Below are 22,385 nucleotides of genomic sequence, written 5' to 3' on the forward strand. Positions count from 1 at the left end.
TGCTCTCTTTTTTATGAACCTAACTACACAATCTATTACCTATATAATTACCTATTTATTTCTTTGCTCAAAGGTGAAATCACACACACACGTGTGTAACTTAACCACGCAACTAGATATCATTCTCATTCTAAGATGAGTAATTTTTCAATTAAATCTTCCAGAATGTTCATATAATCAGATAGCTTGAATAAGGGAAGCCTTCCCAAGTACCAAGTGACATGTGTGGTGCCTAGAATAGATCCACCTAGTGAGCAATAAACCTTATATAGGGATACAATATTGGCCAGGCTCATTTTGAATTAGTAATACCACAGTGTGCGTCAAGGATGTTAAAAATGTTTAACAGGAATGACAGAAACTGCCATATGCCTACTTTAGGCTCCAATATCCCCTTCTCTCCCATAACAAAGCCAGATCTCATTGTAGTTTGGAGAGACAGGCATCCAGATAAAAGACAGCATTTTCTAACCTCTAGTTAGTAGATGTAGCCATTGGACAGCCTTCATCCATTGGTATGTGAGCATGACAGTAATGTGTGGTACTTCCTTCAAATCTTTTTAAAGACTAGCATCCCTTTTTCTTTCTTCTTGTTGTAGGTCTGGAAGAGAGGTGTGATGGCTGGAGTGCTAACTGCTATCTTGGACCTGATCCAATACCACAGAAATGGAGTATTGAAGAGCTAGAAGAAATCTGAATGAATCATGGGGCTGCCCTGCCTCAGGACTTGCCTTAAGTGAGAAAATAAATCCCTATATGTTTAAATCATGATTTTTCTGGCAATCTCTAACCTATGGATAAACATAAAACTAACTAACAAAGTAGGTAAAACTAAATATAAAAACCTAAAGTACTAATTAACAGTTTCTGTGTTTTTTCAATTAATATGAAACCAAATATAGCTATAAAAAAGAAAATCATCTGTTGTTATTGGGTTATTCTATATTTTTCACAACTATTTTTACATATCCAAGATATGTTGCTTAGATTTAATAGGATACATTTAATTTTTTTATTATTCAATATTATTTTCATCATGAATTATTTTTATGCCTTGCCTCTATTCCACGATATAAATCCCACTTTAACTATGAAGCATAGAAGAGGAAAAAATCTTTTGCCCTTCTATTCTGGAAAACTACTCCTTTGGCATTTGTATTTTATTTTTATTTATGTAGCAGATTACAGACTCAGGAAGGCAAGATCATTGTATTTTACACGGCTCATAGCAAGCGATTTAAATACAATGGTCTATAAGTATGTTTCCACTGATATTTATGGTATGTACCTAGCCTATGTAAAATATATTTCTCCCAGTAATTCTTAGAAAGGATAGCATTGTTATTAATGATTATTTCTTCACTTTTTTTTTTTTTTTACCATTTCCTGCATAGTTCCAATTATCTCCAAAAGAAGAAATAAAGATCTAAAATATATGACCTTGTAAATCAAGGGGAATAAAATCGATGAATATCTGAAATCCTAAAACTTTTAAATGCTATTAATAAAGACATCAAAATTCTGTTTAAAATACTTTGCATATCTAATGTTCTTAACAAAACATGCATTTCAAGCAGAAGTTTTAAGGGTTTTAAATCACAGATTTTCACAGCATTTCCTTCCGGCAGCTGATGAAGATTGGATAATATACAATCAGAACACTTTTTCTACACATTTTAAATTGATTGAAAAATAGAAACAGATTTAACATTCAAAAAAACACATTTGCAACCGTTATATAAAAATGGCCTGATCTGATTTAGTAGATACTAGGTATAGAAACTTAGAGCTTGACAGCGTTCTTTGGGATGTTTTAAAACAGAGGGAGCGTATTATAACACTCAAGCTGCCGCTCTCAAAATAAGTGCATCTGACTAACAGTTTGAAGCTTCTCCGAGGACTATCACCAAAGAAAACCTTGCAATTTATGAAAGGTGTTCTTCATACTTCATTTGAGGTACAAGCCTGACATTAAATAGGTTATGAATAGTTTTCAGTAGAAAAACATAAATGTAATAAATTGCCAAAGATGAGCTATATGGAAATACAACATATTTGCATAAGATTTGAAAGTTTAACATTTATTACTGTCTGCAGTCTGACATATAACTGGGTGACTGAAAAATAACTAGGTAACCATTCAAGTTGTCAGTTTGCATTAACTAGGTATGTAATCAAAGAAAATAAATAATGAACAAGAGGATTCCTCTGCCATCATGCTCACTAAGCTATCAAGGCATTGACTATTAATGATTGTTATAGCATTGTTATTAATGATTATTTCTTCACCTTCCTTTTACCAGTTTCCTGCAGAGTTCCAATTATCTCCAAAAGAAGAAATAAAGATCTAAAATATATGACCTTGTAAATCAAGGAGAATAAAATCTATGAATATCTGAAATAAAAAAAAAAAACTGGCCCCAGATATCATCCATAGAACATCATAGCTTTAAATATGAGTAGTCATATGTATGGTCAAATATTCTACATTTACTCTCAGATGTTGTCTTACTTAATTCCTTTCCAAATGTAAGGTCATATAGAACACTTTTCTCTGCCTAAGTTTTTCCCTTCTGTAGTGTGACTGGATCTATTGAAATTATTTCATGCTTTCCAGAAGGCCGGGTCATGATAGCTAACATGGAAATGACTCAATTGTTGGGGGAATGGAAAAGAGGGGGTCTAGAAGTAAAAAGGTCTTGACTCCTCCCAAAAGTCCTTTGATTCCTCAGTCATGGGCACATCAGAACCAAATCAGAGTTCTGAAGAATTAATCCAGTCAACCACACACCTAGGAGCAATCTGCTATCTTTTTACAATTAGAAAAATCTCCTTAAAACAGAGAACTTTATGAATAAATGGGATTTATTTTTCCTACTTTTAAGAAATTTTCTGATAAAAGTGTAGTTTGCATTGTATAGCTTATTTCTCAAGAGCACATTTTGACCGCATTTGAAACTTATTTTGAAGTACTAGAGAATGAAGGGTTGCATTGTATACAAACTTACAAGCTGGTAAAGAAAAAAAAATCCTCCTAAAAAAGAAATATGAAATTTGCTAAAGATAACTGAATATTAAAAATGATTCTATAATGAAGGCAAGGTTGGACTATAGGATTCTCATACTCACACAAATCACTAGCGGTGAGATTTATAAATAAAACAAAATTTATTGTAAAAGCTAGGATATTTTTGAGTGTGAAATGGGGAGCTATTTACAGTAGGCATTAAGTGGAACTATGCTAGGAAAACCCATAAAATATGTCTACCCTATTTATAAAAGACGGGTAGATATATTATTTGGCTAGATTTATAGATGATTTTATCCTTCATATCCATGAAAATTAGTAGAGACTTAATGTAATTATTTTGTCTGCTAAAAAATATGCCCAAACCTGAGGCCTTCAACACACGACCATGTTGGAGTAACTCCCACTGGACATATTTTCCCATAGTAAACAATGAAATGGACAAAATATAGTATTTATCTGTTCTGAGGCAATGAACAATAGGCAATTCAGGATTAGAATCCTTGAGAGGTGGAAGTCCATAAAGGGAACTCTATATTGTCTTGGCTTCTTACAGTTTTCAGATTGTTTGAATGAAGTGGAGCCAAAGTCAGCTCCTTAACATTTAGAGAGAGGGCAGAGGTCAGGGATGGTGGAGCATCTGGAGCGTGCATGGTATGATACCAGAAAGGAATATACAGTAGGGTAGGGATACAAGGAAGGAGGCGTGAAACTTTTCCTAGAGACACCCTGTCCTTGGCTAAGGCATGGGTTGTCCATATAGAGTGTAAGACTCCATGTGACCAAGCAGAGAAGGGCTACTTGTGGTGAGACCGAGAATTAATATCTCTGTTTATCTTCTTTACCTCTGATGGTGATGGATAGAAAGATATCAAAGTCAGCCCATCTGAGTGGTAAGAGTGAAAGACCATTCCAACATGATAAAAATGGTAATTTATTAAAAACTTATAACAACTCTACTAGCAGGTATATATGTGTTTAATAATGGAGCTTCAAAAATTTATGAAGAAAATACCAACAGAATAAAAGAAAGTCATAGATGATAAATCTACACTAATAGATTTTCAACACTTCTCTTGCAGTATTTTATGAGACATGTAGATAAAAATCTTTCAAATAAAGAATACTTCAACCACATGATCAGCTACATTGAATACATTGATGTTTATATTAATACCATGCCCCACAACTTCATAGTACATACTTCTTTCTTTTTTGGAGGGGGGAGGTACTGAGGATTGAATTCAGGGGCACTTGACCACTCAGCCACATCCCCAGCCCTATTTTGTATTTTATTTAGTGCCTTGCTTTTGCTGAGGCTGGCTTTGAACTCACCATCCTCCTGTCTCAGCCTCCCAAGCCTCTGGGATTACAGGTGTGCGCCACTGTGCCCAGCCATACTTCTTTTAAATACACTTAGAACATTTATGAAGATAGACTGTATGCTGATTCTGGCCTCTAAAATATGATGTTTCAATAAATTTGAAAAGATAGAAATATCCTAATGTGTGCCTTTAAGCAAAGCAGAGTTTAAATTAGAAATCAATAAAAATAATCAACATAGAAAAGCTTCCAAATTTTGGAAACAAAACAACATACATCTAAATAACATATGTTGAAGGAAGAAGTCATTAAAAACATTTAAAAAAAAACAAACACCATTTTGAACTAAATGGTAATGAAAACACCATGAAAAAAATTCATGGGATGTAGCCGACCCAATGATTCAAAGGAAGTTTGTAGCATTAAAATTCTTATATTAGAAAAAAAATAAAGACTTGAAAGTAATAACCATTTTCTTAAAAATCTGGGGAAGATATCAAATTAAAAGCAACGTAATAAAATGAGAGCAAAAATAAGAGCAAAAAAAATTAAATTAAGAATCGATAAAAGGTAAAGAAAATAACAAATTAAAAAATTGGTAGTTGTAAAAGACTCAAAATAATGGGCTAAAGCAAGCCTGACCAAGATAAAAATAAAAATATAAATTACCAATATCAAGAATGAAAGTGAAAATATGATTACAGCTCAGACAGGTATTTAAAAGATAATAAAGGGATATTATGAACATTTATGAGAATACGCTTGACAACTTTGATGAAATAAGTACGCTCAAAAACACAATTTGCAAAAATTAACATAAAAAGTTGAAAATATGAGTAACACTGAATCTGAATCTTTTAAAGGATTGAATTCATAATTAAAAAGCTCCTAATCAAGAAAACTCCAAGCATAGATGAATTATCTGGTGAATTTCTATAAAAATTTTATGGAATAAATAAATCTACACAAATTATTTAAGACAGGAGGCGGAAATGCTTAAATATTTTTCTACTCATATAATGAGGCCAGTAGCACCCAGGTAATAAAATCTAACAAAAATATTTCAACAAAATATAGATACCAATATCCCTCCTGAATATAGACAAATTTTGACCAAATATTGTCAACTCAAATTTAGGATGACACAAAATGGCCATACATCAGTAACGAGTGATGGTTTATCCAATGGAATGTAAGATGTAGTTAGCACTGTAAAAAAAAAATCTGTTCAATCCATCAAGTTATCAGGAAAGGAAGACAGGCCATATGATCATTTCAATATATAAGTTTTGACAAAATTCAATACCCATTCATTGTAAAAAATTTAACAAAGGAGGAGGACAAAGGAACTTCCTTAGTCTGAAAAGGTATCTACAAAAAGTCTAAGTTCATATCATAATTAACAATAAGATATGGAACATTTTCCTTCTTTGTAGAATTGAATAATTTATTCTAAAATATATATGAGAATGTGAAGGATGAAGAATGCTAAGATAATTGGGCAAAAGAAGAAAGTTGGAGAACTTACATCACCTGACTTCAAGACTTACATTTGAGACAATAAGGTATTGATATAGGATAACTCAATCAAAGGAATAGAAGAAATAGCACAGAAATAGAAATATGTTTATATATGGTCTGCTGACTTTCACTAAAGTACCAAAGCTATTTTTCAATAAATTACACTGGAACAATTGAGAAAAACATGTGAAAAAATGTAAACCCCTGCCCTCACACCATGCATAAAAATGAATCCAATATCATCATAGACTCAAATGTAAATCAGAAGTATAAAGATTTTCAAACATGGTATTAGCAAATGTTTCTTAGCACTGAGCATAAAAGAAAATATTGATCAATTAGACCTCATCAAAAGCCTATTTATCGAAAGACATAGTTAGGAAAATAGATAAGTTACAGACTGAGTAAAATTTTTCCTAATACATAAAATTTAATAAAGGGGGCTGAAGTATAGTTCAGTGCAGGAGCACTTGCCTAGCATGCATGAAGTCCTGGGGCTGGAGGAAGACAAAGGCCTTCTATCCCAAATATATTTTGAAAAATGAATCATGCAAATGAACTTAATGAGCAAATAACTTGAAGAGACAAAAAGGAAAAAAAAAAAAAAGAAGACACAAGCATGTGTTATGGCTAATTAGCACATGAAAATATATTCTGCATCCCTAGTCACAAGGGCAATGCAAAACCACTATGAGAGCACAAGAAAAGCCCAACCCAAGACTAATAACATCAATTGCTGGTGAAGATCTGGAACAAATGAAACTGTCATTAATTTCCAGTAGGAATGTAAAATGGGACAAAGATTCTAAAGACACAGTGAGGCAGTTAAGAGGTAAAACACCAATGTGTCCTATGACCCAGAAGTTTCTCAGCTTGTTACTATTGCAAGAGAAATGAACACATGTGGTCTCAAAATGCTTTTAAAAAATATATTTACAGTAGCTTTATCCATAATATCTAAAACTTGGTAACAACCCAAATGTCTACTGCAGGAATAATTACAAAGTTATGGCACATTAATTCAGTGGAATACAATTAAACAGTAAAAACAAATGTATTACTACTATCATACTCAACAACAGGGTTGACACTCAGAAGCATCACTGAGTGAGGAAGACAGAAACAAAAATAGCACATATTGCATTATTACATTGAAATGAAGTTCAAGGACAGGCAAAACCAATCCCCTTGATAGAAATCACAACTGTAGTTGCCTATTGAGGGTGGGTGAGTAGGATTAACCCTGCCTTTATTACAGGGTTTTTTAACATAACAAGCTGAATGGCATATATTCCAAGTATCTATTTTTTAAGAGTTGGGACATTGTCAAATTGATTCTTTTAATTGTCCAACTCACTAAATGCTTTATAACATACATAGCCTTTAAGATAGATATAAGCCCACTTAATAGTTTTAGATAAAACTTAATTAGGAATTATTACTTTAAATATTTTTCTTGTGTGCACAATTCACATAATTGGAGACCAATTAGGCATGTGTTTAAGAACAGTTTGAGGTGACAAAGATACAGAAGACTACTGGTCCTTCTAAACTAAAACACATCCTAAAATTTAGGAGCAAAGTCAAGGACATCCTCAGAAGAATAGATAATTAACATAAAATGGACAAGATTAGATAAAATATTACAATGTGTAAAGAGACTTTTTGGATGATAAACTATTTTAAAGAAATGTACCAAATGACTTAAAATTAAAGTTAATAACACAGAAGGAAAAAAAAAAAACATAACATTTAATAATATTTTAAAAGAAATTGGCCAGCAATTTTTTTTTGAGATTTTTGATAGGTAGAAATCCTACTATCTTTCTCTCCAAGAATTCAATCAATAAGATGCTATCTGAATCATTTAATGAACACTTTAAGTGTTAGGATTTAATTGCTATTTCCTTGGGAAGAGGTCTAAAATTTATGAAGGATTAGGAGGTCGATAGGAAGGCATTCTCCAGATTAAATAACTACAAAGAGAGTTATCTTTCTTGAAATAAATAAAATGTGATCCTATTTCCCATTTATTATGTTAAATATAATAGTGCCTTTAACAAATGTGTTATTAAGCCTTTTGCTGATCTAAGTGTATCTGTATCTATTTTCTTGGTTCCTTTGAGAAACCATGCAAAATTTTTATCCCATGTTAATTACCAATTTAATCAGTCAATGCTAAAAGAAAATCTTTTGCTCTAATTATAAAAGACAGTTGTTTTAAACATTTGACGTGATGAATACCTTTCCTGATCTTGGGCAGGCTATAATTTATTAAGCGCAAATATGAGGGGAAAAACTGATACAGTGCTTAATCAGCAGCGACCCTCAATTAAAACAGGTGATGTTTACTGGGTTTAAGAATAACAGCAATACAACTCCAATTAGCTATCAAATCATCTGGCAAAACAGCTGTTACATAAATAGAAAATCACTTAGCTTTTCTGCTCTTTTTTTTTTCAATTTTGTCTTTATTTTTTAAATCATTTAAAAAGATAGTCCAATTTTACAAAACTTTTAAACAGGGGAACTGATTTGCAGTGTTAGAAGTTATGACAGTGTTTAACTTTGATGGGGTGGGGAAAGGGTGGAGAGGAAGGGGTTTGATGAGAAGGGGTCAGAAGACCTATTGGAATACTGGTGCTACTGTTTCTTAACTAGGTGTTGGTTACAGGCATGTGCTCACTTTGTGAAAATCCATCAAATTGTTCATTTATAATTTGTATATTTTCAGAATGTATGTTGGACATCAAAACATTCACCCTAAAGTATAAATTCCTTCTAGAAATACATGAAATTTTCTCAGCGTTGTATAAAACTGAAAGCTTTTATGTTCAATTCCATAAGAAACAGCAATTTTCTTGAAAAGGTTTCTTCATCAATTTCCTGTGTTTTCCCAAAATACCAGAATATCTAAAATTCTTATAAAATAGGACTTTAAATAAAATGAGGGTACAAACACTGGCTTTTGGACTACCATCCGATTTAGAAATAACATGTTACTTACCAATGATGTGTAGTCTCCCTCAGTTTTGCAGCAGTTTGCTTGAGTTGCCAACTACAGAGTATTAGTGTGGCACGTGCCTGAAGAAACAAAAAATAGAAAAATCTCTATGCTATGAGGTTTTGATTTTATTTTTACTGCGTATGTCAACTATGCCATAATGCATTTATCTATTTAACTATAAAATGGTAACTCATTCAGTTAACCATTGTAACAAACGATGGCTGAGTATCTTTGCAGGTATTAGGATGTTCAGATCTGTAGCTGTGTGATACATTACTTTCCATTCAAGGAAATTAGGTAAATAAAGAATTATAATAATCTTCCCCCCAAATGGTGAGTATATAAAGGTGTATAGGTGCAATCTTATAGAAATTCAGAGGCAGAAGAGGCTACTTTCCTCAGGAAGAAGGGATAACACTTTAAGGAGGGATTGGGGGGCAAGAGCAGGAAGGGGAAGAATGAATGGCAAGGTATTCCAGGTGCTTTGGGACAAAATGAACAAGTTATAGAGTTTGAATATAATAGAAAAGAGGGGGAACTTAAAGCATTTCAGGTATTTTGGAGAAATTTCAGAGGGACTGGAAAAAAACCTTTGGGGCAAGAGGTTGAGTCACTTGCTGTGATCCAGTGATTCGGCATTTGAATATGAAAGAGGTGAGACTGGGCTTTATGGAAATTGCAGTTTATGGAGACAAACTGACAGAGTGACTGTAATGATACAGGACAAGGAGAAGAGGACTTTTGGGGGTCTGTCTCAGAGGAACAAGACTGGACTAAGGGGTGAAGGGAAAAAAATCAAATTTCAGGGAAGGGATCATCAAGGCAAGAAAGTTTGATGAGATCATCAAGTGACAGACTGTAAAACACGAAGAGAGAGGACCAGGGACAGACTCATTCAAGTTCAGGAAGGAGGAAGCTGCCGTCAGAGGAGAGGAAGGGATCTCTGAAGAGTCTGGCATTAGGAAAGACAAGTGAGGGCTGTGTTAAGAAGGAGGCTGTGTTCAAGAGTGGAATGCTCTGTAATCCAAGCAGCGTTCATGCTGAAAAGTAGTTATTTCTCTTGTTTGTTGACTTCCAAAGGTGATCACAAAAATTTGGGGGTAATGGGGTTGGCCTGATATTTGGTCTTAGCATACAAACATCTGTATCAGTTGGTATAGTCAGTATGTGCCTGCGCAATATCAGTTGTTAAAAAATTTTGAATGAATGAGTTGTAGTCTGCTATGGTAGGTGATTATTTCCAGGAAGTGGTTTTCTTTGATGTTCTTGGTATGCCAGGGGTATATGCAGGTGATTAAACTTAGTGTATCAGGGGTCCTTGCTGGTAACTAGAGTGAGTTGTTCCATCTTCTAGCAAGATGATCCCCTCCCCAACCTGGAGATATATACCTGGGCTTGGAATACCCTAGAGACAGTTGTTACGAGAGCTGTCACCTTGGACTGTTATTTTAGAAAGAGAGGTTGGGCATAGTGTAATTAGCCTAGTGCTTGGGTTCTAAGGTCCTTTGGGTTCTAAGGTTCTAAGGTCCATTTAGCTTCAGACTTCCCGGATCAGCTTGTGATCTGGGTGTGACTATAGTCAGAGACTCATTCACCTAGGTGTCCTGCCAGAGCCAGACTTGCACCTGGACTATAAATCCTGACTCATCAGTACATTTGAGATTTAATGATGATGATGATGATGATGATGATGATGATGATGATAAAGAACAAGTTAGTGTTTATTGAGAAGCCAGTTGGTGCTGTTTAAGATGCCTCATGAGTATTAGCTCATTTAATCTTCTCAGTAATCTTATTTATTCTCCTACTACAGATGAAGAAACTGAAAATCCGAAAATGTAAGGAATGCATCAAAGGTCACTTTCAAAAAGCCAGTTCTTATCAGTTGTTCCTCTCCTGATCATACCTGGAACTCTGCTCATCGATTCTCTTGATTGCTATATAAGTTATGGTGACAGCTGAGGATTTGCTGGAGCACCCCAAGCTGATGAAAGCAGGAAGTAGACTCCTCTGTTACATATGTTTAGGTTTGAACATGATGAAAAATGTGAAATTTTCATGATGTTGTGAAACACACAGATCCATGGCTTATGTTTCACAGTTTGAGTAGCTGAAATTCTGTTCCTTCACATTTGTGGTGATCAGATGTTCCACGGAAAGCCTAGTGTGGTGAGTGGGTGGTACCCTGTGCTGTGGCAGAAGGTGGAAGTGGGGACAAACCAATTCCCATAGTTAGGGTTAAGGATTCTGAGGGCACTTGTGACTCTGCAGTCTACAGCTAGTTGTGAGAGATTGGTGATTACAAAAAGGAATGATGAGCTTCTGGGGTCAGTCCTTGGGTTTAGCAGTTAGCACAAAGAGCCTGGGCTACACGGCTTCTGTCTCCTTCCCACTCATCTGTGGGAAATGGTTGGGAGAGGAGATATAGGTTCACTGCTATAGGTTTGGAACTGCAAACTGAAACAACTTAAATCGAGTTCTAGGGTAGAGCTGATAAATACTCTTTTCTAGTCATCTTATTGGCTGTGGGCTTTTGTAATCTGGGCCAAGAGCCTAGACACATCATCTACTATTGTTGCAGTCAACAATTCAATACCATATTCTGTCTTCTTCACAGACGGATATTTTATAAATGTGACATACTTCATACCTCAAAACAATCCAGTGAGGTGGGTGATGTTTCTCTAGGCTGAGGCCCAGTTTGGTTTCCCATAAGAAACACTTGGAACATGACCTATTACCCGCTTCTCCACCAACCCGTGATGCCTCTCTAGAAACAAAAATTGTGATACGCAGCTCTGCACCTAACTCATTGCTCACCTTTGAGAAGTTCTTTCAGTTTCCTTTTTCTAGAGAGTCTTTTTTTTTTTTTTTTTAATCTTCTAAGGGCATCACTGGCTGTTTAGAATTGTTTGTATAATCAGAGATGATGTTGTTGGCTGACCACATTTGCAAGAGCCTTTACACTTTCTACTTGCTAAAAGTTTTGAGAAATACCAATATATCCATATCTCTATCTGCATATATCCTAATACTAATGATGCTATTAATTTTGACATTTTTATTTATAGTGAAGTGTTAGTGGACTACCAACATCAAGATAAACACAATTACACATGTTTTTTTTTTTTTTTTTGTACCAGGGATTGAATCCAGGGGTGTTTAACCACTGAGCCAAATCCTCAGTTCTTTTTATTATTTTATTTTGAGATATAGTCTCTCACTAAGTTGCTTAGGGCCTCGCTAAATTGCTGAGGCTGGCTTTGAACTTGTGATTCTTCTGCTCCAGCCTCCTGAGTCACTGGGATTACAGGAGTGTGCAACCACGCCTGGCCATAATTATCTTTTTAGTTGTAATTGTTTAGTATAGATATACTGATAGAATCTTTCTTTCATTGTTTATAATTACATAATTTGCAGAAATACAAAAGTTATAATAATCACATTGTTTATTTAGTATCACTGGTGAAACACAGTTTTCTGAAAAGTAGGCTCTGTGTCAGAGGGTTTCTGAACATTTAGCAATGATTCAGGACTTAGTCCTCCTAGTGTTAGAACAAACCATTAAAACATCTAAAGCTAAAACTTATAAATATGTAATTGCAGTGACTTCTTATTTTTTTAAGATTGTGGGATTTTTTTTTAAATTAAGGAACTTATATGTCAACAAAATGATCCAAGGTAGTGTCCATCCAAGCCAAGTAACTGAAGTTGGTTGGATTGCTCAGTGTATCCTTAGTATGACCGACACACAGCTGGTCACCACAAGAATAACCAGGAGGGGGTTAGAAACTTCTAGATTGATTGTGATTTGTGTGATTTAGCTGTAGTTTATAGTTAACAGCCTTGATTCCTTTAAAACTATAGCAGATGAAAATAGCATGTTAATTTATGAAGAATAATTACTTAAGAGTGCTATTGAATTTAGCCATGCAATCAAGATTATAGTTTCTAAATATCAAGTGACTTAAAATAATTATTTACTATTAAATTTTATCTTGCAAAACTGTTTTCAGCTTTTAGTAATTTGATGCTCTTGCAAATATTTAGAAATTAACTAAGCTAGGGATTTTTAAAAAATGGAATATGTATATATAGACACACACACACACACACACACACACACATATATAGGTCACAGAGCAATTTGTGTGCTGTGTAGGTTTACAAACAGTGGTAACAAAAGTGATTATTCAAAATGGCCTTACTCTGACCAATTTCTTTGTACAAAGGTATATATTCTTCTATATTCTGAGGCTTTTCCAATCAAGACTCCTTAAATATACATTTGGGGGGATTCTGATAAGAATCATAATACAAATAGAAGAGCACAGTGACCAGATTTCTAAAGCTCTATAAACCCAGGGACACGTATCATATCAGAAGATCAGAGGAAAAAAGTGTCTATGATGAAAATAGACAGAGTGGAAAAAAATGGTTATTTCTGTCGTGCTAAAAAGCTTAGAGAGTCACTGATTAAGGTCACTGCCAATTTTATCAATGAGGAAAGTGCTTTCACAAGCCTCAACCCCTCATTTTTACCATCTTCTGTGTAGGCATGTGATGATGGTACTGTCAGCGTGTCTATGATCAAACACAAAGAGGATTCAGGGTCAAGTGGACCAGAATATTTTTTAGCGGAAAACCTAAGGTATCTAAACCAGCTCCAAATAATGCATTTGATGTCTTCCCACCCCCTGTCTCCTTCAGGGCCATCATCATCAACAAAAATACAACAAAAAGGAGAAGCAGAAAGAAGGACATTTGTCCTTGGCTTTTTGGAAAATAAAATCTCTAGGACAAACATTTACTTCAAAGATTTATTAATAGAATATCAACAGATTTTGACTATAGTTAGTATGATCTAAATCCCATGCTCCAAGCTGATGTCCAAACAACATATTACTAGTTAACAGCCAGCGTACCAAAACTTATTACTCAAAAGGAAATTATTGATCGGCATGGTGGCACACGTTTGTAGTCCCAGAAGCTTGGAAGGCTGAGGCTGAAGGATTGCAAGTTTGAGGCCCACCTCAGCTAAATTAGTGAGGCCCTAAGCAACTTACTGAGACCCTGTCTGAAAACAAAAATATAAAAAGGAATGGTGATATGGCTCAGTGGTTAAGTGCCCCTGGGTTCAATTCCTTGTACCAAAAATAAATAAATAAATATAAAACAAAAAGAGGAATTTATTAAATATATTTTTTTATTCATAAGCTCCACCTAAGGTTGAAAGGTGCTTGTAAATTGATGTTAGTGGTACTTGAATAATGTAACTGAAAATTATAATGGGTCAAAAAAGTGTGTATTTCCTATTAGAATACACTTTACTTTGCACAGATGGCTGACATGTTCAGACAAGTAGAGTCACACAACCCTAATCTGAGACACTGTAGAGCAAGTGGAGAACCAATACACGAAGGGTGTGGCCCGCTGGTTTAGCAACGATATTTTAAAGTCTTGGGAAAAGGAGGATGCTCTCTGGGAAACATTAGCTTAGATGGAAAAGAGCAAGTTAACAGAGAAAGCTCCCATGAAGGAATCTGAGCACTCAGATTCCCTACCTGGAATAGTAGGGCTCTATGGTTTCAATTTAAACAAATAAGGGCTGCTTACCCATTGCCTTGAATTTCGTCTCATATGTCCCCATCCCACCAGACCTCCCCTAAAGCTTATTTGGTTCTGAGCCATATCTCAGCTGATATGACCACTGTCTACACTGCTGGCAACTCTAACTGTTCCTTGCACTGGCTTACCACTTGTGGCCTAACTAGGTTCTGATTCTAATGTGTACTTTGAAGGGTCAGCTAGATCTCTATGGCTTACTGAGGCACAACTGTCTCCCTGTCTTTCTTTGTCTCTATCGGCTTGATAGTTTTCAACTTTTCACACATTAGGCACCTAAGAGCCCAAGGGTGCAATGTAACCTCCAGTGGGAGCAGCCCCTGATTCTGTCAGCTCCTTATCACTGAGCTGATACTGAGGTCCCTAAAGCTCAATGGACTCCTGTGGAACTTTAGAGTTCAGTCCGGTGGAAAACTCATCTTTGCCTCTTACAGTTGAATAATGTGCAGTGAATCACTGCTAATGGATATTCACTAATATTTGCTGACTTGGTGGCAGATACTGTTCATGAACTAATATTAGCAAGCTGTCTGAATTAACCTAGAACTCTAAACCAGTATTCCACCAGGACACCTGACTGCAACCCAAGGCTTGAGAGCCTCTCAGTGTTCCTGCTATTCAGATGCATGTGAAAATTGTTAGAATTCCTGAAATCCTGGGAGAAACATGTGGTTATTACTGCTGTTTTGAATTGGTCTGGGTTGCAGACAAACTTACATGAATTAACATATTTGTAGTATTACTAATAGATTGTAAATTTGTTCATCAATTGGTTTTACTGTACAATTGCAATATTGGTCATATGTTGTGTGTTATTTTGTTTTTTCCAATGGATTTTGTTATCATGGGGTCTTTTTCCTCTGGAAAGTGAAAGTAGGTTGAGATATATGCGTTCCTAAGTGAGTCATAGTCAGAAGGTTTGAGTAACACTGCCATTAAAGGATGGAGGTTAGTATACATAACATTTCTTGAGTGAGAAACTTAAAACAATGATTCTTGACTGTGGCCATACTCTTAGATCTCTGGATCCAGGAGAAAGGACAAGCCACTTGACAGTCTTGCCCAGGGTCAGCCTTGTTTGAAAATCACATAGCCTGAATTTGTTTCAATTTTGCCTTCTTATCCAGGTATCATGAGAACCATTACTTTTTTTTTGCTTAGAGTCTGCTTTTTCCTAACATTACTAGAAATTCATTTTCTGCTCAGAATGTAAATTACATTTCCTATTTGTCCTCAAACCAATGTAGCGTTTCTTTATGCCTTTTATGCATGATATTTACCGTGTCTCTGACATTTTTATTTAGTAGTCAGTATTAATAAATCTTCATGAAAGTAACAGAGTCATTGTGATTTTGTTAAAAATTCATTGCTTACAGTTCTTTGAATGTTCAGCTACAAAGACAAACAATCAGAGGCTCAAACACTGTCACAGATGTGATCTAATTCATCTTGGCATGGATGAAATAATATATTTTAACTGGACTGTTAATTTTTTCCTATGTTCCATTCTTTTCTGCTTCTTGGGGTTGAAGTAGTATTATTTAATAATTTATCTAGAAAAAATATATGTATAAAACCAGCTCATAAATGCAGTTGTGGTGTTTTTTATAAAAGCACCCCAAATTCATTAACATTTTTCGTGACATGCTTTAGAAACATTATAAGTATTCTTTCTGATAACTCAGCCAAACTTCTTGTTTGTTCCTACACTTTGGCTCACTGATAACTTCAATGAGGACTGAGATATCTCTTACTTCTTATGGGATACACTACTTGATAAATAAAACTGCATTTGAGTTGCTTTTCATGTTTCATATATCATTTTCCTTGGACACAATAGAGTGGCTTCAAACTGGACATGGACATCTGCTCACCAAAATCATCAAGTAACAATAATAGAAGAACTAGAACACAGTTGTATATATAACATGATAGAGCAAAAATTTTAGAACAATTCTCTTTTAATTGTGATATCACATGTAAAAAATTATCTTCTGCAGTGTCTGGCACATCGTGAGACCTGAAAATGTGCTTGGTTTTGCCCTCTTTTTGACTTGCTTTTCATGGCAGTTTGGTCTGTGACAAAGCTTGGCATATATTTCTTTTCTGCATGTAGGCATTTTTTTTTTTTTGTAGAAAAAGCTTGGATGGGTGTGTGAGAAAAAAAAGATAACAGTGATATTGGTAAAAAGAGATGGAAGCAGGAAAATGAAAATGTACCTTACAGTGGTACAGTACTTGCCTAGCATATGTGAGGCCCTGGTTTCAATCCCCAGCTCTGAATAAACAAAACACACACACACACACACGTTTTGTTTGATATATATATATATAGACACACACACATAAATAGAGAGAGAATATATATACTAGTGTGTCATCAGATGAAATGGCTTGATGAAATCTTAAATATTCTACTGCATTTCATAAGAAATATAGTAGCAAATGAAAAAAATGATATTATGCTGCAGTCTGGCTGGGCACAAAATAACTGAGCCAAGCACTTGTAGATTCAAACAGGAACTCCTTTATTGCCCGAACTCCTGCAAACACCACCCACGAGGCCCTTCCAGGAACACCACACACCAACCGGAACTCACTCCACCGGAACTTCCCCAACCAAGGTAAACTCTCCAGGAATCCCCAGGAGAGCTCAACCAGAAGGGAACTCAACGGGAACTCGCAAGAACTCAAAAGTAGCGGGTGCCCAAGGCAGCAGGAGCCGCCCTATTCCAGAGCCGCCCTATTGCCAGACAGCAGAGGTCTATATACAACTGAATACACAGCCTGTTTCAATCCAGCATCATCCAGTCACATCAATTATACACAGCTTAACTTAATTATCATCATCTTAATGGCTCCCTGGCATCACCTCTCAACCACTCCTTCTGGCAAAATGCCAGGCACCATCCCAACTCGGCTGTGGCTCTCAACAATATTAGTCAATGGTCTTCTATGATTCTGCTCTTTTTCATGCATTGTTCTTTATCTAGTATTTGTAGAAAAGTTAGTTTTTATGTGTGTGTGTGTGTGTGTGTGTGTGAAGTTTTTGTAACTAAAAGACATTATTCTGCTCCTTTTAGTGTTGAATTAAATATCTACTTTTTCATTAATGAATCCTTTTAAAGGACTCTGCTTTTTAACATCTTATCAAATAATAACACTTGCTTGAAACACATCTTTAACATTAACACAAAATGTAATAGTTTCCATCCAAACCAAAGACAAATCAATATTGAAGAGGTGAGCATGGATCACAAGAGTGGGTCATGGGTTCAATGTGTGGGCACAGTTTTCAGACACTTGAAGCAAAGAATACAGAAATTACCTTGGCAAAATTCCACAAATGAGTCCTCTTTCTGTCAATGAAATTTCTCAATACTAATTAGATATTAACAGATAAGCTTATACAAAGGAGAATTTCACAATAAAGCTATTAAAATAATTTGGGCAGGTAAATTAACAGAAAAAGAGAAGAGAAAAAGCAGTAAAAGAAAATGATTCGTGATACGAAATATATTACCCTTTAAACTATCGTTAAACTAACCAAATAAAAGATTATGCAATGTAAATACTGTCAATAAATTTACTCATCTGCATATATTATAGAGCAAAGGCATTTTGACAAGTCAGGGATTTAGGAAATTTTAGGAGCGTTGGTAAAAAAGAAAAAGCAGGAAAAGAAAATACGGAAAGGAGGGATGGAAGGAGGGAGGGAGGGAAAGAAGGAAGGAAACAAACCAGAATAAATAAGTAGTAACTGAAACATTCAGCAAATTCTAGCCCTGCTTAGAGTATTATCTGTGTAAATGAATATTTCGGGTGCATCTTGAGATTCTTATATTTCTCAAAGAGTAGTAGGTAAGATGCATTTTACATTTGCTAAAGACTTCTGATTGGCATGTATATTGAAAGAATGCCTCAAGATTGAAAGGTGGAATGTTCCTCAAAAACCATAGCTATCAAATATTTATTACATCTTCTTTCATAGAAAATAACACGTTGACTTTGTGACCTAAAGCTTACTAATAATGCCAACAAAATTATACATCTGTGTTAAATGATTATTCTTAGAAGGTGAACCAGGCCTTGTTTGTCATAGATGATCAGAAAGAATAATGCAAGTTACAGTTTACAGTGTTCTTGTAAAAGGTAATAATGTATTTTCAAGCTTTAGAGCACAGGGGACATAAGGTCTGATAAAGATTTCTTAAGAAATAAGATGCTGGACAATTTTTTTTTCTGGGATTGTTTCTTTTTAATTTCAAAATTACATTTTTGTCAATATCAACCCCTGCTTGTGAGAACCTTTTGTATATAAAAATGCTGTAGCAATACCTCTGAGTATACTTTTTATTAAGCATGGCAAAGACTCATGTGTCTCTAAATATTGCTCAAATCTCCAAAGCCAGCTGAATAAATAAACATTATGTGATCTGTAGCCCCAAAGTCTGCAAATGACTCCATATGATGTAAAAAAAACTATGATTCCTTCTAAGTATTTCTTGGAGCCAATGATCAGCAGTTTTGTTTAAGTTCTGGGACCCCTGAGCCTCCATAAAAATAACTTTGAAATATTATATTATGTGTGAAAATTTTACACACATGCACACTTATAATCAGCAGACAGGCCTCTGCCCTTGCTCAACCTGATAATCAACCATAGGGCCTACTCAAACATGAAAAAAATGAAAGATTCAGAACTCTAAAGCACATAATCTTAGTGCCATTTAGAACCATGTGTCTTTCTGAAATCCTCTATTATTGTAAATCTCTTGGTTGTATTTTCTATGGAATCGTCTGTTTCTCATTATCAAAGTCTAAAGAAATTTGATACAGTCATGTAACACTTGGCAAAGGAGTGTTAGAAAAATGCATTCCAAAGTGTTCAGCTTATCTTTTCTTTCCAAAGCAGTAACTACTGTCTGACTTTCCTCCTCTGGAGAAGCCAATTGGGAGGGTGAAGAAAAAAAAATCAAACCAAAGTAAATTAAGCAATGGCCCCGTGCCTGAATCAATCACAGACGTCAGTTTTTAAACAATGAATTGTAGTTAACAGGCACTAGGGCAACATTAACATGGAGAATTCTTACTCTGTAAATTCACCTTTCGCTTGCAGAATGTGTACCAAGGCATTCTTTGATCTGCGTTTGCTAGAAGAAGATGGTATGGGCAAAGTCTGATGCTGGCAATGCCTGATGCTGGCAATGCCTGTAACTAATAATCAGATGGCAAATGGACTCAGTCAATCAGATTCTGAACTCAATGGAGATTCTGTTTATGGTATGGCTTATTCTTTATTTTGGTCAGAACTCATAGCTACATGTCATCTTTCCTCAAGAGTGGAGATGGGAAAGAAAGTTTGGAGAAAAATTGTAAACAATAGTTTCAGAGGAAATTCAGTGTGCCTTATTCCAACAGGTGTTTTTTTCTGCTCACATAAGCCAGCTAATTTCTTCAGATATTACACAAATAGTATTCCGACAACTCTAGATGCACATCTGATCAATTAAGACAGAACTCTGTTTTTGCAATTCAAGCTTTTAAAAAGCATTATAGTTAAAATACGCTGCAAAGACATGCTGGGATAATTGGTTGTCAAAGTACATTGGTACCACTGAGTAGTCTTAAAATAGCAGGAAATGCAACTGAATACTGGAAAGGAAATCACTATTTCACTTTCTCAAATAAAACATATTGCACCTCTGAGTTCACAATGGGATATTTGCCGAGAGCCTGTAATTAACTCATAATGATGAGAACCACTGTAATAAACATTTCCTTAGCAAAACATTCACTTGTTTTCATAACTTCCTATTCTTTTGCTATTTCCTTGTCAGTTTTTAGTGAGCCTGTCACTATTAATTAAGAAGATAATGGAGAAAAGGGCAAATAATTTTTCTATGAGGGAACTATCCACTTTAATGTTGCATAAGGAAAAACACTTCTTGATGTAAAGGCATAAACAGAAATGAGGGGAATATATAAAATTATGTGTGTATAAGGTATATATATGATTATTTTACTTTGGAAACTTGGAACCAGCAAAATCAAATTGCCCCTCAACTCTAGTCACCTACAGCAGCTGCTTCCTGATGCTTCTCCCTCCTGCCTGGCTGGCACACAGCTGTTGGATTCATCTTCCCACATACCTTTTCAACATGTCATTCCCTCGCTTGAAATCCTTCAAGAGCTGCCCAATACCAATAGTACAAAGTCGACATTCCTCACCAGGCATTAAACCCCCTCTGCAATCTGGTTCCAATTTTCTTTTCTTGCCTCATTTCCCACTATTCCCTTACAATATAGCAGCCCACGTGTATTCTCTGCTCCAGTCTAACCCAATCTCCTTTGAAAAGGCTATGGGCTTTCTTCTTTTCTGATTACAAGCTGTGTGCTCCCCACCCCCCATTCCCTGGAACGTCCTGTTTGGATCACAGAGTATACTGCCAGGTAGGATTACCTGTTCTGCAAATGTATCCCAGCTCTGCATGAGATTGCAAACTCCATGTAAGCAGGAATTTACTCATCCTATTTTATCTCCTTTCATTGTTAGCACAGTATCTTGTATGGTGAGGCACTTGATAAACAGCTATTGATTGATAGATAGAACGATGGTTGCTATGATACCTAAAGCGATAGCCCAGCAATTGATTTGCCTCTTTAGTGTTATTTTGAAATAAGTGTTTTTCCCCCAACCCCCCAAATTTCCCCCTGAAATTCCCTGTTATTTCTCTAAAGTGAGAGTCAGGCAAAGAATAAAGCAAATAAATTTTCTGAAGTATTTGTTCTGAGTTTGTGGATCATATAAATCTAAACTTAATTTATTACATATCAAAATAAATAATTTTAATGCACATAAATAATAATTGTAAAAAGCCTCTTAAGATATTCAGTATTATCCAAATGCTCCATGCCATCAGAATTACTGAGTTCAGTTTTGGCTTTTGGGTGATGACCTGGCTTGGCATCTCTAGTTACAACTGCTTAAGTGGACTCATTGCTTCCATTGATTCTTTTACCATCCTTTCTTATATGGCTCACAATAGGACATCAACCATGTTACTCCTCTGCTTAAGCCTACCAATGGTTTACCCATCACACCTGAATTAAGTCCAGTCTCTTTCCATGACTTACAAGACCTGGTGCTCAGATCTCATGCCCCACCGTGCTCTGGCCACCCTAACTTTCCTTCTTTCTGCTCTTCTTTGTATTTAGTATTCCTCCCATTTTTTTTTTTCTGGCTGGTTCCTAAAGCTCAAACATCTCTCCTTAAGAAGATGTTTTCTTGGGCTGGGGTTGTGGCTCAGTGGTAGAGCGCTTGCCTAGCACATGTGTGGCACTGGATTCGATCCTCAGCACCACATAAAAATAAATGAATAAATAACAACTAACAATATTTAAAAAATAAAGTATTTTCTTTTCTTCAATATATCTAAATGCATCAGCTCTCATACCCTCACCTTATTTTCTATCATATCATCCAATTATTAAAAAATACCTCCTACTGGTATCTGAAACAATTTCATTTTATTTAGGTGTTTCCTTGCCTATGTCTATCTTCCTACATCAGAATTAAATACCATTAAGTCTGGCATCTTGTGTTTTTGATTACTATTGTATCTCCTCCAAATGACCCGGTATGCAGCAGTAATACTTTTAAAATAAATACTTTTAAATAAACAAGCCAAATGCACATAAGTGATTGAGCTAGCCCTGAAGCATATACCTGTCCATCCTATGTCCAGTTCTGGGCTGTTTCCTACTGCAGGTTCTGACTGAGCCATGGACATCCATTCCACTATATATTGCTGAACAGTGACTTTCTTTGGTGTGTACAGAGTAGAAGTTCAAGATGCAAGTTAAAGATAACATAAAAAG

The sequence above is a fragment of the Marmota flaviventris genome, chromosome 3 (genome assembly GCF_047511675.1).
Source record: "Marmota flaviventris isolate mMarFla1 chromosome 3, mMarFla1.hap1, whole genome shotgun sequence".
Classification (NCBI taxonomy): domain Eukaryota; kingdom Metazoa; phylum Chordata; class Mammalia; order Rodentia; family Sciuridae; genus Marmota; species Marmota flaviventris.